Source organism: Capra hircus, chromosome 14 (assembly GCF_001704415.2).
Source record: "Capra hircus breed San Clemente chromosome 14, ASM170441v1, whole genome shotgun sequence".
Lineage (NCBI taxonomy): Eukaryota > Metazoa > Chordata > Mammalia > Artiodactyla > Bovidae > Capra > Capra hircus.
In genome coordinates, this window is record NC_030821.1 from 36,410,417 (window position 1) to 36,425,816 (window position 15,400).

The 15,400-nt window shown below is 40.2% G+C and overlaps 1 protein-coding gene across 6 annotated transcripts in view; it reads right to left on the reverse strand.

The window, feature by feature from the left end:
* Positions 1–15,400, reverse strand: part of SAMD12 (sterile alpha motif domain containing 12) — a 446,866-nt gene that overhangs the window by 408,833 nt on the left and 22,633 nt on the right. The gene's annotated exons all lie outside the window — the stretch shown is intronic.

The following is a 15,400-nucleotide window of genomic DNA, read 5'->3' on the forward strand; positions in this document are numbered from 1 at the left end:
GACTAAATAATATTCAAAATAAAAAGCTCAGTGGACACATTCAAGTGCTGAGTGGAGGAGACAAAGATTTCATTGTAAAGAGTCAAGGGAATTTCCTTGGCAGTGCAAGTGTTCTACATCTTGCTTCAGTTACACAACACGATGTGAGTATCAATACTCAGTGACCTGAACACTTAAAATACTTGCTTTCTATTGGATATTCATTGGAAGGACTGATGCTGAAGCTGAAGTTCCAATACTTTGGCCACCTGATGCAAAGAGCCGACTCATTAGAGAAGACACTGATGCTGGGAAAGATTGAAGGCAGGAGAAGGGGGCGACAGAGGATGAGATGATTTGATGGCATCAATGACTCAATGGACATGGGTTTGAGCAAACTTCAGGAGATAATGAAGGACAGGGAAGCCCAGTGTGCTGCAGTCCATGAGGCTGCAAAGAGTTGGACTCGACTGAGCAACTGAATGACAACAGCATACTGAATATAAAGTAATCTTTAAAATGTAACAAAACACAAACGCTGCTGCTGCTAAGTTGCTTCAGTCTTATCTGACTCTGTGAAACCCCACAGACGGCAGCCCATCAGGCTCCCCCATCCCTGGGATTCTCCAGGCAAGAACACTGGAGTGGGTTGCCATTTCCTTCTCCAATGCATGAAAGTGAAAAGTGAAAGTGAAGTCACTCAGTTGTGTCCGACTCTTAGTGACCCCATGGACTGCAACCTACCAGGCTCCTCTGTCCATGGGATTTTCCAGGCAAGAGTACTGGAGTGGCCATTACTGAAATGCCATTGCTTTCACCAAATACAAAGACTAGAGACACTTAGATATTTACAAATGTTTTGGGGTTTGTTTTGTCTTTCATTTTTATTTTGTTAAGACTTTTTTATGTGGACTATTTTTAAGTCTTTATTGAGTTTGTAACAATATCGCTTCTTGTTTTATGATGTGTTTTTTTGGCCACAAAGCATGTGGGATCTTAGCTGCCCACTGAACTCACATTCCCTGCACTGAAAAGCAGTCTTAACCACTGGACTGCCAGTGAAGTCCCTACAAATGTTTCTGAATCCTGTGTTTTTATTCACATCCCTCCCCTCTATTCAGCTACAAGTTGATGCAAGCCCAAGGTCTATACTTACTAACTGTATATATTTCATCATAGCCAAGTTATATCACTTCTTTCCCATGAAATGGAAATACTAATACGACCTTATTACTCAGCCACACATTGTTACTGTATTGACAACATGAGATGGCACATATGGGAAACCCGACACTTAGCGCATAGTCAGTGAGCATCCACACTCCATTTACATCCTTCTGTCGTCCATCAAAACAGAGGAATATTTGGCATTAACAATTTTAACAACTGTTAAACAAGCAAAATGGTATCGTGTAACCTTAAAGGATAAACACATTACAGACGTGAAAAGTAGGAGCCCTAAGTGAAAAGGGAAAACTAAAATGAAATTTTAAAAAAAGGTGAAGCAAAGCCAGAAGAAAAAAATGACAGTTTTTCAAATATATAAACAACCTTGGTTAGAGTTGAGGAATGAGGACAGACATAAAAATAAAAGCAAATTGCTGCACCTTGAAACATATGCTCTAAAGGTGAGCTGATGGCTGTCTGTCAAACCAAGCTAATGAACTGAAAGTGTCTGATTGTTTAAAAAGTCTTTACATAGTACAATCTGGTATTTTGAGAAGGGAGGAGGAAGTATAATAATGTAGAATTAACATATGGAGGATGTTGCATTTTCTATCACTAAGGTATTTTTTAGGAGAAGGAGGGAATTAGAAATCAGGAGAGAAAGACTTGACCCACTTAAGGCCACCATGAAAATGGCTAAGGTAAAAATGAAAACAAGAACTCTTTCACATGACATACAATGCTGTTCCCACCACACCATGATACTATGGGGAATAAGAGGTTTTTCTTTTTCTCTCTACATCTTAATTAACCCTTAGTCAATAAAACCATTAACTTTGAGTCAAATAAACCCGGCCCTACCACTGACCAGGTGGTAGGCTTTGGACAACTTACTTTGCATTAAGTTGTCTTATCTATAAAATTGGAACAACCATAACTTTTCTACAATGGTTTAGAAGGGTTAGATGAAATGTATTTAAAGTGTTTAGTCAACGCTTGGCATTTTGCTAAATGCCTCACAGACGGTAACCACTGCAATCATTACTTCCTTCAGTCTCATTAATATCATCTTTGTGATACTGATTTCTTCTAAAGCAAAGAACAGGACCACAAATACACACAACTCCACTAAAAAGAAAGGGGTGACTGGTTGGTGTGGCTAGGAAGGGGAGAAGAGGACAAAAGGTCAGATAGAGGCTTCAGAGAAGAAAAGCAACTTTAAAATTCTCTTGCAAGGGTCACCCCACAAGTGAAGTGAAAAAAGAATATTTCAGGAAGAAACATCAGTTTTCTGTAAAATCACAGAAACATGAAAAAGGCCTGATAGGTTCTGGTTTGACTTGACGAATGTGGGTGTTCTCCTTCCCCAAGGGGGTGGAGCCAGATCAACTTGGCAGACAATTCTGTTTGCTTATTTTCTCTATTCATAGTAATGCTCAGGCTAAAGGAACACTCAAGTTTAAAACAAGTCCCATCCCTCATTTCACCTGATCTTCACAAATGTATATACGCTATCTATAGGTGCATGTATGTATGGATTGGTGTCTGTGTACAAGTACATGTAAGTCAAAAATCACATTACCTAAACGATCAAAGAAGAGCTATACCAGTGGAAGAAACAGACGATTGTAATTTAAAGATTGAGAATCAGCATTTTCAACACTTGTGATAGGGCTTCCCTGGTGGCTCAGTGTGTAAAGAATCCACTACCAATGGAGGAGATACAAGTTTGATCCCTGGTCCGGGAAAGATCATACATGCCGCAGAACAACGAAGGCCTTGTGCTACAACTGTTCACACTGTGCTCTTAGAGCCTGAGAGCCTCAACTATTGAGCCCATGCGCTGAAAAAACTGAAGACCACATGCCTTACAGCCTGTGTCCTACAATGAGAGAAGCCTCTGCAATGGGAAGCCTGTGCACAACAACAGAGAATAGTTACTGCTCTCTGCAACTAGAGGAAAGCCCATGTAGCAACGAGGACCCAGCACAGCCAGAAACAAACAATTACATTTAAAAAATAATTAATTTAAAAAATTGTGGTGATCTGAGGACTAAAAGTAGCTCAAAAGTCAATAGAGCCTTTAAAAGGCATATCATTTCCTGGAGACTAATTTTTTAAAAAAATGCTCATGTTCAAGTTTCTCAAGTTTACTAAGAAAATTGATAAGATGCCATCCAAATTAGCACCACAAAGTGTAGCTCAATAATCCTTGGTCAATCCTTTGAAGCCACACAGTCCAACACAGGAGTCAACAGCTGCATGTGGCTATTTTAATTATATTTAAGAACAGATGAAATTTAGTTCCTCTGTCACACCAGCCACATTTCCATTGCTCATCAACCATGTGCTGCTGTGGCTACCATATCAGAGAGTGCAGATTACTGAACATTTCCATCATTATAGCACGTTCCAGTGGCTAGTACAAACTTGAAAAAAAATCAGTGTCTTTCTTCCCAATGCTGAAATCAAACTGTTTTGTTCTATAAATGTTACTTGAAAAGGAACTGAAAAAACAAGAATTTGGAAATGATTTCTGGCTTTTCTATATTTGTTTCAGTGATTTAAATAACCATATCTACAACACCTTCTAGAACTAACACCAAAAAAAGATGTCCTTTGCATCACAGAGGGCTGGAATGCAAAAGTAGGAAGTCAAGAGAAACCTGGAATAACAGGCAAGTTTGGCCCTAGAGTACAAAATGAAGTAGGGCAAAGCCAACAGTTTTGCCAAGAGAAAACGCTGGTCATAGCAAACACTCTTTTTCAACAACCTAAGAGATGACTCTACACATGGACATCATCAGACCATCAATACCAAAATCAGACTGATTTTGTTCTTTGGAGCCAAAGATGGAGAAGATCTATACATTAGCAAAAACAAGACCTGGAGCTGACTGTGGCTCAAACCATCAGCACCTGATTGCAAAATTCAGGCTTAAATAGAAGTAGGGAAAAACACTAGGCCATTCAGGTATGACCTAAATCAAATCCCTTATACAGCAGAGGTGACAAATAGATTCAAGGAATTAGATTTGATGAAGTACCTGAAGAACTACAGAAGGAGGTTTGTAACACTGTACAGGAGGCAGTGACCAAAACCATCCGAAAGAAAAGGATGTAAGAAGGTAAAGCAGTTGTCTGAGGAGGTTTTACAAATTGCTGGGGAGAGAAGAGAAGCAAAAGATAAAGGAGAAAAAGAAAGATATGTCCAAATGAAGGCAGGGTTCCAGATAATAGCAAGGATAATAAGAAGGTCTTATTCAAAGAATGATGCAAAGAAATGGAGGAAAACAATAGAATGGGAAAGACTAGAGACCTCTTCAAGAAAATTGGAGATATCAAGGGAACATTTCATGCAAGGATAGGCAAAATAAAGGAGAGAAATGGTAAGGAACTTAGAGAAGCAGAAGAGATTAAGATGAGGGGGGCAAGAATACACAGAACTGTACAATAAAGGTCTCAATGACCCAGATAACCATGATAGTATGATTACTCACCTAGAGCCAGACACCCTTGAGAACAAAGCTAGTGGAGGTGATGGAATTCCAGCCAAGCTATTTCAAATCCTCAAAGATGATGCTGTTAAAGTACTGCACTCAATATGTCAGCAAACTTGGAAAACTCAGTAGTGGTCAAAGGATTGGAAAAAGTCAGTTTTCATTGCAATACCAAAGAATGTTCAAACTACCATAGAACTGTACTCATTTCACATGCTAGAAAGGTTATGCTCCAAATCCTTCAAGCTAAGTTTCAGCAGTAAGTGAACCAAGAGATTTCAGATGTACAAGCTGGGTTTTGAAGCGGCAGAGGAACCAGAGATCAAATTGCCAACATTCCTTGGAGCATGGAGAAAGCAAGGGAATTCCAGAAAAACATCTACTTCTGCTTCACTGACTATAAAGTCTTTGAGTGTGTGGATCACAACAAACTGTGTAAAATTCTTGAAGTGGGAGTACCAGACCCCCTACTGGTCTTCTGAGAAACCTGTATGAGGGTCAGGAAGCAATGACTAGAGCTGGACATGGAACAAGAACTTGGTTCAAAACTGGGAAAAAGAGTATGGCAAGGTGTATATTGTCACCCTTTTTATTTAACTTATATGCAGAGTACATAATGAGAAACACTGGGCTGAATGAATCACAAGCTGGGATCAAGACTGCTGTGAGAATATCAATAATCTCAGAAATGCAGATGATATCACTCTAAGAGCAGAAAGTGAAGAAGAACTAAAGAGCCTCTTGATGAGGGTTTGAGAGAGTGAAAGCTGGCTTAAAATTCAACATTTAAAAAACTAAGATCATGGCATCCAGTCTCATCACTTCACGGCAAGTAAAAGGGGAAAAGTGGACACAGTGACAAATTTTATTTTCCTGGGCTCCAAAATTACTGCCGACAGTGACTGCAGCCATGAAATTAAAAGATGCTTGCTCCTTGGAAGGAAAGCTATGACAAACCTTCTGGGCCATAAATCTAACCTTGATAAATTCAAAAAAATTGAAATCATTCCAAGCATCTTTTCTGACCATAATGCATTAAGATTAGATCTCAATTACAGGAGAAAAACTATTAAAAATCCCAACATATGGAGGCTGAACAACACGCTTCTGAATAACCAACAAATCACAGAAGAAATCAAAAAAGAAATCAAATTATGCATAGAAATGAATGAAAATGAAAACACAACAACCCAAAACCTGTGGGACACTATAAAAGCAGTGCTTAGAGGAAAGTTCATAGCAATACAGGCATACCTCAAGAAACAAGAAAAAAGTCAAATAAATAACCTAACTCTACACCTAAAGCAACTAGAAAAGGAAGAAATGGAGAACCCCAGGGTTAGTAGAAGGAAAGAAATCTTAAAAATTAGGGCAGAAATAAATGCAAAAGAAACAAAAGAGACCATAGCAAAAATCAACAAAGCCAAAAACTGGTTCTTTGAAAAGATAAATAAAATTGACAAACCATTAGCTAGACTCATCAAGAAACAAAGAGAGAAAAATCAAATCAATAAAATTAGAAATGAAAATGGAGAGATCACAACAGACAACACAGAAATACAAAGGATCATAAGAGACTACTATCAGCAATTATATGCCAATAAAATGGACAATGTGGAAGAAGTGGACGAATTCTTAGAAAAGTACAACTTTCCAAAACTGAACCAGGAAGAAATAGAAAATCTTAACAGACCCACCACAAGCGTGGAAATTGAAACTGTAATCAGAAATCTTCCAGCAAACAAAAGCCCAGGTCCAGACGGCTTCACAGCTGAATTCTACCAAAAATTTCAAGAATAGCTAACACCTATCCTACTGAAGCTCTTCCAGAAAATTGCAGAGGAAGGTAAACTTCCAAACTCATTCTATGAGGCCACCATCACCCTAATACCAAAACCTGACAAAGACGCCACAGAAAAAGAAAACTACAGGCCAATATCACTGATGAACATAGATGCAAAAATCCTCAACAAAATTCTAGCAATCAGAATCCAAAACACATTAAAAAGATCATACACCATGACCAAGTGGGCTTTATCCCAGGGATGCAAGGATTCTTCAATATCTGCAAATCAATCAATGTAATTCACCACATTAACAAATTGAAAAATAAAAGCCATATGATTATCTCAATAGATGCAGAGAAGGCCTTTGACAAAATTCAACATCCATTTATGATAAAAACTCTTCAGAAAGCAGGAATAGAAGGAACATACCTCAACATAATAAAAGCTATATATGACAAACCCACAGCAAACATTATCCTCAATGGTGAAAAATTGAAAGCATTTCCCCTAAAGTCAGGAACAAGACAAAGGTGCCCACTTTCACCGCTACTATTCAACATAGTTCTGGAAGTTTTGGCCACAGCAATCAGAGCAGAAAAAGAAATAAACGGAATCCAACTTGGAAATGAAGAAGTAAAACTCTCACTGTTTGCAGATGACATGATCCTCTACATAGAAAACCCTAAAGACTCCACCAGAAAATTACTAGAGCTAATCAATGAATATAGTAAAGTTGCAGGATATAAAATCAACACTCAGTAATCCCTTGCATTCCTATACACTAATAATGAGAAAGTAGAAAAATAAATTAAGGAAACAATTCCATTCACCATCGCAATGAAAAGAATAAAATTCTTAGGAATATACTTACCTAAAGAAACTAAAGACCTATATATAGAAAACTATAAAACACTGATGAAAGAAATCAAAGAGGACACTAATAGATGGAGAAATATACCATGTTCATGGGCTGGAAGAATCAATATAGTGAAAATGAGTATACTACCCAAAGCGATCTACAGATTCAATGCAATCCCTATGAAGCTACCAGCGGCATTTTTCACAGAACTAGAACAAATAATTTCAAGATTTGTATGGAAATACAAAAAACCTCGAGTAGCCAAAGCAATCTTGAGAAAGAAAAATGGAACTGGAGGAATCAACGTGCCTGACTTCAGGCTCTACTACAAAGCCACAGTCATTAAGACAGTATGGTACTGGCACAAAGACAGAAATATACATCAATGGAACAAAATAGAAAGCCCAGAGACAAATCCACACACCTATGGACACCTTATCTTCAACAAAGGAGGCAAGAATATACAATGGATTAAAGACAATCTCTTTACCAAGTGGTGCTGGGAAAACTGGTCAGCCACTTGTAAAAGAATGAAACTAGATCACTTTCTAAGACCACACACAAAAATAAACTCAAAATGGATTAAAGATCTAAATGTAATACCAGAAACTCTAAAATTCCTAGAGGAGAACATAGGCAAAACACTCTCCGACATAATCACAGCAGGATCCTCTATGATCCACCTCCCAGAATTCTGGAAATAAAAGCAAAAATAAACAAATGGGATCTAATTAAAATTAAAAGCAGAAGCACAACAAAGGAAACTATAAGGTGAAAAGACAGCCTTCTGAATGGGAGAAAACAATAGCAACTGACAAACAACTAATCTCAAAAATATACAAGCAACTTATGCAGCTCAACTCCAGAAAAATAAACTACCCAATCAAAAAATGGGCCAAAGAACTAAATAGGCATTTCTCCAAAGAAGACATACAGATGGCTAACAAACACATGAAAAGATGCTCAACATCACTCATTACCAGAGAAATGCAAATCAAGACCACAATGAGGTACCACTTCACACCAGTCAGAATGGCTGCGATCCAAAAGTCTACAAGCAATAAATGCTGAAGAGGGTGTGGAGAAAAGGGAACCCTCTTACACTGTTGGTGGGAATGCAAACTAGTAAAGCCACTATGGAAAACAGTGTGGAGATTCCTTAAAAAATTGCAAATAGAGCTGCCTTATGACCTAGCAATCCCACTGCTGGGCATACACACTGAGGAAACCAGAACTGAAAGAGACACATGTACCCCAATGTTCATTGCAGCACTGTTTATAATAGCCAGGACATGGAAACCACCTAGATGTCCACCAGCAGATGAATGGGTAAGAAAGCTGTGGTACATATACACAATGGAGTATTACTCAGCCATTAAAAAGAATACATTTGAATCAGTTCTAATGAGATGGATGAAACTGGAGCCGATTATACAGAGTGAAGTAAGCCAGAAAGAAAAACACCAATACAGTATACTGACACATATATACGGAATTTAGAAAGATGGTAATGATGACCCTGTATGCGAGACAGCAAAAGAGACACAGATGTATAGAACGGACTTTTGGACTCTGAGGGAGAGGGCGGGATGATTTGGGAGAATGGCATTGAAACATGTATACTATCATGTAAGAAACAAAGTGCCAGTCTATGTTCGATACAGGATACAGGATGCTTGGGGCTGGTGCATGAGGATGATCCAGAGAGATGATATGGGGTGGGAGGTGGGAGGGAGATTCAGGATTGGGAGCTTGTATACACCCGTGGTGGATTCATGTCAATGTATGGCAAAACCAATACAGTATTGTAAAGTAAAATAAAGTAAAAAAAAAAAAAAAGCAGAGACATTACTTTGCCAACAAAGGTCTATATAGTCAAAGGTATAATTTTTTCCAGTAGTCCTGTACAGATGTAGGGGCTGGACCATAAAGAAGGTTAAGCATTGAAGAACTGATGCTTTTGAACTGTGGTGTTGGAAAAGAGTCTTGAGAGTCCTTTGGACCACAAGGAGATCAAACCAGTCAATTCTAAAGGAAATCAACCCTGAATATTCACTGGAAGTACTGCTGCTGAAGCTCCAATACTTTGGTCACCTGATGCGAACAGCTGACTCACTGGAAAAGACCCTGATGCTGGGAAAGATTGAGGGCAGGAGGAGAAGTGGGCAGCAAAAGATGAGATGATTAGATAGCATCATCAACTCAACGGACATGAATTTGAGTAAACTCTGGGAGACAGTGGAGGACAGAGGAGCCTGGTGTGCTACAGTCCCTGGGGTTACAGAGTCAGACACATCCTAGCGACTGGACAACAAACCTATATTTTAAGGATAAGAAAATGATGAAATATAATGCCATAATTTGGAATTTTGTAAAATTTTTGCTCGTTGAGGATGAAGATCCCTTGTAACCTGTCTATTGTCCTTTCATACACATTTCAGATAGACTTTTATGAAAGTGATGTGCTTGTTTGGATACTTTAGACAACTGTCAGATGTTTGAAACATCTACTCCCCAACTCTGCTCTGTTGTCACAATCCATTTTTGTTGTTGTTGCTGTTATTGCTGTTATAAGCTTTTAGAGACCCAAGATATCTGAGAAAGACAAAGATAAATTAGGAATCAGAGATAATTCAGCTCTGGCAAAGCTCACAGTGTACTAAAATAGTGGCTCCCAAATGCCTACCCAGAGAAGAGAAATATATGTGATGTAAATGTCTTTGGTTCTCAATGAAAACAGACTCAGGAGTTTTCCACTGATCATGTTTCCAGTATAAAGCCGTGTCCTTCATTTTGATATTGTTTTCCCTGAATTTCCTGATGTCAACTGTGTATCTTTTATGAAATTAGGTAAGATTTTGTGAGTACCTCTGTGCTGTGAGTTTGCTAAGTCGCCTCGGTCATGTTCGATTCTTTTGTAACCCTATGGACTGTAGCCCACCAGGCTCCTCTGTCCATGAGACTCTCCAGCAAGAATACTGGAGTGGATTGCCATGCCCTCTTCCAGGGGATCTTCCCAACCCAGGGATTGAACCTGCGTCTCTTATGTCTCCTGCATTGGCAGTCAGATTCTTTACCACTGGTGCACCTGGGAAAACCAAGTACCTCTGAATCTGTGCACATAAGTTTTAATGTTAACAAAGAAGTTACAGGAACTCAGCATCCCCATTTAAAAAAATTACTTGTCTATGAAAACTAGAAGATTGAACATTTCTATGATAATGACCATAAATAAGCATTCCAACAGTTATTTGCAGATGATAAGACACGGTGGGAATAAACACTGCTGAAGTAATGATGAGAGGCTTCCAAAATGAGAAGGAATAATTATTTCCAGCTACCACCACTATCTCCTCTAAAACAGGCAAGGCTTCACAGGAACTTGGAATTTTAGACTGGGTTTGAAGAGGTGAGGTTTGTACTCAGATCAGGAGAAGGCATCTAAGCAGAAGGACCAAGTAGGAGACTGGGACTGACATATGCCCAGTACTATATATAAAATAGATAAACTAATAAGAGCCTGCTGTATAGCACAGAGAACTCAATTCAATACTCTGCAATGGCCTATATGGGGAAAGAAAAAAAGAGTGGATATATGTATGAAAATGAAAGTGAAAGTTAAGCCGCTCAGTCATGTCTGATTCTTTGCGACCCTGTGGACTGTAGCCCACCAGGCTTCTCCGTCCATGGGATTCTCCAGGCAAGAATACTGGAGTGGGTTGCTATTTCCTTCTCCAGGGGATCTTCCTGAACCAGGGATGGAACACAGGTCTCCCACATTGCAGGCAGACATTTTAACCTCTGAACCACCAGGGAAGCCTTGGATAGATGTATAATTAATTCCCTTTGTGGTATACCTGAAACTAACACAATACTGCAAATCAAGTATAAACCAATAATTAAAAAAAAATAAAAAATAAAAAGTGCAGATTAGGGAAGTCTGAAGCATTTACAAGAAGGAACAAATCTTTTAAAACCTAAATGAAAAAAAAATCATGAAGATGAGACAGGATAATCTGGGAGCAGATTATAATGAGAGAGTGATGTCTTGAATATTAGGATAAAAGGTAATATTTTTCACTAAACAGTTGGAAAAGCAAGATTTTGAGCAGGGAGAAATTTAGCTAATATGTTTCAGGAAAATGGATGACTATGATGAGATCATTCACATGTTGATATGCATATGGCCTTCAGATACAGTTCAAAGGTGAAAGAGTCACTCAGTCATGTCTCACTGTTTGTGACCCAACGGACTGTAGCCGAACAGGCTCCTCTGTGCATGGAATTCTCCAGGCAAGAATACCTGAGTGAGTAGCTATTCCCTTCTCCAGGGGATCTTATCTACCCAGGAATCAAACCTGGGTCTCCCTCATTGCAGGCAGATTCTTTACCACCTGAGTCAAAGATACAGTTTAAGTCTTATTAAAACCCTCTCCCCTATCCCAGCACATACTTGTATTACTTCATCTGAACTCCCAAAGCTTTCTTTCATGATTCAGGGCAGTATGCTACCACTTCAGGTCACCGCTCGAAAGTTAGGCATCAAATGGATCATGTTGCTAGTTATCAACATCATTACCTTTGTTGCTTTCAGTACTGGGCTCACCATAAGGACTAGGAACAATGCCTGCTGGTAGAAGTCAACACATACTCCACTGCTCTTACGTTCCCACCTGTGAGCCCTACCATTGAGCACTGGTGAGTGTGCATGATGTAGACATGTAAGCACACACACGCACACTGCCCTAGGAGACAATGATGACAAAACCACAAGTGAATCGCAGCGAGTGCGAGTGAGTATTTGAGAAAGGATTTATATCCCCACTTAGCTCTTCAAATCAGACAATGCTTCTAAAATAATTTAGCAGTGTCTTCACTGATTGGTCTAGCTCTTCTTGGCTGGTATACAAACAAAAACAATGCTAAAGAATACTCTCTGAAAGATTAGCAATTCATTTTATGGTGGTATAAATTATTTCTAAAGATGCTTCTAGTCAGTTCTCAGTATGACAGCAATTAAAACATTGTAAACACCAACTGTTACACTATCTCAGTCTCTCCTTAAGATTAGAGAGGAGAAGGGAGTGGGGATCAAGCACATAAAGTTCAGTTCACAGAAACTTATCAATCCAACTGTTTGCCTTCTTGGCTGCTGCTATTAAAAACCACGAGAAAAAAGGTACTGCTCTATGTTCGTACTTTCCAATTTCAGTGGAATCCTCAAGCTTTGCCCCACCTTCAACCAGCCTACTCATTCCTCCCAAAAGTCTACTGACATGCTCGTCTCGCCCTATATAATAATCTTTCCTCAACTCTGTTGTGAATATATTGACAAACTTCTCTTTTCCCACTTCCAGACATTAGATTGTTACATAGTACACTGTTGTTTCTAATTTAGGTCAACCTACATGGGCACTTTCCTAAGCACTTAACACTGCTAGGGTGGATTAGATTGCCTTAGTTGTTGTGTCCAACTCTTCTGTGACCTCATGGACTACAGCCCACCAGGCTCCTCTGTGCATGGGATTTTTCACACAAGAATGCTGGAGTGGGTTGTCATTTCCTTCTCCAAGCACTCATGCTGCTAGGGTGGATCAGATTACTGCTTGATAAACATTCGCTCTCCTACCCTCGGAGCAGAATACGTTCCTATACGATGACTCTGGTCTTGACCATGTGAGTTCATTTGGCCAGCGGCTGTGAGTGTAGGAGATATGAGCAACAGAGTTCAGCATGCTATGAAGTTTGCTTGGCTTCACATGCACCTGTCATAAGCAGGGAAAGGACATGCCTAGAGGCAACTGCTCTTTCAAACTTCGCCCTAGGATGAGACACACAGAGTAGAACGGATCCCAGCCTCTCTTAGCCGAGAGGTAGACAGACCTAGAGAAGGTGGCAGGTGCCAGACCCACAGGAGTCTGAAAGCCACAGTAGGATTCTGCTCTTTATCCCAAGGCCAGTGGGGACCTTTCAGGATGCAGCTTCTAGGAAAAGTCTTCTCCCTCCCATCCAGGTGCTGTTTGAGGTCCCTTTAATTCCCATGTTGTTATGGAAGCACAACTGTGCTGTTACACAGCACAATGATTGTTTATGCCTTTACCACAACACCAATGCCAACTTCTCTCCTTACAATGGTAACTCTAATTCAGGCAGGAGACAGTAGTGACTAAGCTCTGGGAACGTCAATGAGAGTTTAGAGGCACCGATATTTGCCTCGATGGGTTTCACCCGCTTTGAACACGTAACCTAAACATTTCTGCAACAGGATAAGAGAAAGACATCCAGAGCGAGGGGAGCAATCCACAAGAGCCATGCCTATCTAGGAGCAGATTCTGAAGGCTGGCTCTGTGGGCAGCAGAAGGGAATCTGAGAAGCAGCTGGTGCTGGAGGAGGTGGCTCTGCCAGCTGATACTAAAATAAACCGGGGACTAGCAGGCATTTCATCAGCCATCAACCCTCTGCCCCTTTGTGCACGGCTGACTCCTTGCTATTCAGGCCTCCACTTCAGCAGCATCTTCTCGGTGAAGACATTCCTGACCACAAAATCTAAATGGCTTCCCAGGCAAACACCACCCCATCACTCCATTTCGATTCTCAAACACATAGCACTAGGTGCTCTCTGATACAGAATTGTGGATGTGTTTACTGCCCAACTCCAGAAGTAAAAAAATAAGTCATGAGACAAAGGAGCCTTGCCTGTGTCATCGTTATAACCCTAGCACAGGGCCTGGTTCATGCAGCAGCATTCGGTGAATAACTGTTAAATGAGTAAGTGAATGAATGAATGGGCTTGTCCTCTTTTACACACCTCCTTGTCCCTGGTATTTGTTTTCCTCTGCAAGACTGCTTCAAATGTTCCTTTTTAACAGGAATCTTCAAAGTCCATAAACGTATGCCAGGTTTAACATGTATGTATGTCTCTATTTTTCTGGGTAAAGAAACACTAGTTATCATCAGAGAATGAAAAGATCAGTACCTGCTGTGGACTGAATTGTGACCCCCCTACACAAACACACACAAATTCATATGCTAATGTTTTAAGCCCCAATGTAACTATATTGGGAAACAGGACCTTTAAAGAGGTAATCAAGGTAAAATGAGGCAATGAAGGTGAGCCCTAATCCAACATAACTGGTGCCCTTATTTAAAAACAACAACAACAACAAAAAAAAACCAACAAAAAAAACAACTACCCTTTACTTGAGTAAGTAGGTAGGCTATATTCCTTACATACATCACCCAAATTTGGCTGGATGATGGATGATAGAATCACCTCATTTATTCATTCCCCAAATCTGGATGGACAACAGAATTGTTCCCATTTCATAGACCAGTAAATGAAGTCAGGATCTAAGCCCAGTCAATGGGTCACCTTAGCTACACATTACAGTCACTTGGAGAACTTGTTAAATCATTCTTACTTAGCCAACCAGAAAGAGCTCCCAAGTTCATTGGTCCTCGAAGAGCCCAGGCATCTTGTCCTTCTAATGAAGAGCCAGAATTAAGAACCCCTGAAAAAGGCAATCACAATTCCCAGATCTTGTGATAGTCTGCCTCTCCAGGTACTCATTGCAACTACTACTGCATGACTGTCAAAGGGCTCCTGCTCATGGCATGCTCAGTGAATCTTGGTTATTTTGTCCCAGTCCACCTCCATCCTGTTTCCACAACAGCCCAATATTTCCTTGGGGATTATGCCCTCCCCTCCTCTTCCCACTCCTTATGGTTCAGGGGGGATGTCGCCAATTCCTGAGCTCAAGCACAGGCACTGGCCCTAAACCCCTCAGCACGGTCCCTTGATCACATGACCTCTGTTGTCCAATCAGAGAGACCTCTGCACTTGTGAGGGATAAGATGTGTCCACAGGAGGCTATGAGGCAGGAACTGCTATGGCAGTCCTGACCTCCCAAGATGAAAGCCACCATGTGAACAGGGCTACCACAGCAGAGGAGCCAAAAGAGAAACAGATTTCAGGTGACATAACTAGAAACCTAGCCTTGGGAAAGGTTTCATCCAGATCTGCACCCAGGCTTCTTAGTTGGGGGAGCCAGTATAAAGCCTCTTTGTACTCAAGCCTGGTTGAGTTAGGCTGGGTTTTCTAAGGCTGA